The 2,073-nt window shown below is 52.2% G+C and overlaps 1 protein-coding gene across 1 annotated transcript in view; it reads right to left on the reverse strand.

Moving 5' to 3' along the window:
• The window catches only part of PEA15 (phosphoprotein enriched in astrocytes 15), a 25,138-nt gene that overhangs the window by 1,741 nt on the left and 21,324 nt on the right, over positions 1–2,073 (reverse strand). The window lies entirely within an intron of this gene.

Consider the following 2,073-nt stretch of genomic DNA (forward strand, 5'->3'; position numbering starts at 1 on the left):
GGGGGGGGGACCTTGGCCAGGCAGCGGGGGGGGGGCGAGACCAGACGCCTCCTCCCCAGCCCCGGTGCCCGCAGAGGGCAGAGGCTGGTTGTCCTCTTCTCCTCTTACGCCCCCTTCTGGGCTGCAGAAGTGCCACCCCCTCACCCACCTGGCAACTGAAGGGGGCTGGCCTGGGTTCCTCCCCCCACCCCCAAGACCCAGTGGCAAAGGGGGTCTTCTGTCCGGCAGGAGGGGCGTGGAGAGCGGCCGTGTTGGTCCGCAGCCGCAGAAGAACCGGATTCGAGTGCCGCAGCCCCCCTTCAAGGCCCACCCGATTTTGGGGGGTCTGAGCTTTCCAGAGACAAAGCCCCCTTTGCCAGGGCACGCAGAATGGCGCTCCTCCCTCCCGACACTCCGCCAGCGCCTCTTTTCCGCAAGTGTGCACGCTGGGGAGGGGGGTGCTGCAAGCCCGCCCGCCCGCCGGCCTGAAGGTGCGCCTGACAACTGTGACACTCTCGGGAGGCATGTGATGCTCTCTGTGTGGGTGAGTCTCTTCACGCCGGGGCTGGTGGCGCGTGGGTGGGCGGCTGAGCTGGAGCGCAGGGGAAAGGGGGAGCGCGTGTGTGTGAGCCAGCCCGCCTGGGAGGGGCTCCCCCACGAGAAGAAGAAGAAGAAGAGAAGAGAGGAGAATGGATGTATACTATCCAAGGGAGTCTCAGAGCAGCTTACAAACTCCTTCCCCTCCCCACAACAGACACCCTCCTGTGAGGCAGGTGGGGCTGAGAGAGGTCTTGACAGAAACGGCTCTAGCCCTGACAGGACTACGGCTTGCCCAAGGTCATCCAGCAGTTGCAAGTGGAGGAGTGGGGAATCAAACCCGCCTCTCCCAGATTAGAGTCTGCGCACTTAACCACCACACCAAACTGGCTCCGAGAAAGAGGTGGAGGAGATTGGGTTTATACCCCGCCCTTCACTACCTAAGGGAGTCTCAGAGCAGCTTACAAACTCCTTCCCCTCCCCACAACAGACTGTTGGGTATTACAAGTTGAAAACACTCAGTATGTCTGGGGTTAAATGTTTGTTTATGTTATTCACAGGAAGTCACATGTTTCTCATGTAAGCAATGTAATTTAGCTGTAGGATGGAATTTTCTCCCTGATCTAAGGGATTTGATTGGGACTAAAGTGTCAAGGTGTATTACCATTTTATGGCTTCTCTTCCCGTCTTTGTTTGGTGTTCTGAAGAAGAAGAAGAAGAGTAGCCATAATCTCCTCTCTTCTAGTTCTGTCTTTGTAGAGTAAGGATGTAGCCGATTTAGCTCTGTTGTTATTTTCATCCCAGTTACCCTTCCCCATGCTACAATTTAGTAAAAACTTTATATTTTAATCACACATGGACTCTCAGTCTGAATTATTTTACTCTGGCACTGCTGGGCTATATTATCTCTGCTAAATACCAATTTTTCAATATCTCACGATCACCCAACAAAGGTTATGGGTGCCCAGATCGCTTCAGCTGTGCCAGATAGCTAAGCAGAGTGCAGCAGCCAGACTTGGAGTCAAGAAAAATCATGTGTGCTGGAGTTTTCTAAAACAGAATTTTTATCTTAACTCGCACTGGATTTATGAGATTCAGGCAACATCCTGTTCTCTTCATGAACTTGTGGGACCAGACTAGACACCTGTGTTTCCAGACGCCTGTGTTTCCAAGAAAGCCTGTACTGGTTGATCTGAGTTCGTCTTCTTCCATGCCGAGTGAAGGAAAGAAGGAAAGGGGGTGAGATCGATCCTAGCCATTCCTACTGAAAAGCCTAATCCCGCGCTCACAAAAGATCGCCCATTGTTGTCCTCACCACTCTCAGGTTTCGGTAACGTATGAAAAGGAGAAATCATTAGGTCTGCAGTTAAGAATCTTGCTTTTTTTAATATGCCCACCTTAGACTCAAGTAATTTCTCTTGGTGGAAGAGATCAGTAAAGAATGCCCTTCAAGCTCATGGAGCTTTTTCTGTGTTCACTGACAATCCTCCTGAAGCCGGGGCCGCTCTTGAAAAGTACAGAGGGCATGATGGATTTGGAATGTCTTTAATTATGGGC

This window comes from Gekko japonicus, unplaced genomic scaffold (genome assembly GCF_001447785.1).
Source record: "Gekko japonicus isolate JY-2015 unplaced genomic scaffold, Gekko_japonicus_V1.1 scaffold358, whole genome shotgun sequence".
Lineage (NCBI taxonomy): Eukaryota > Metazoa > Chordata > Lepidosauria > Squamata > Gekkonidae > Gekko > Gekko japonicus.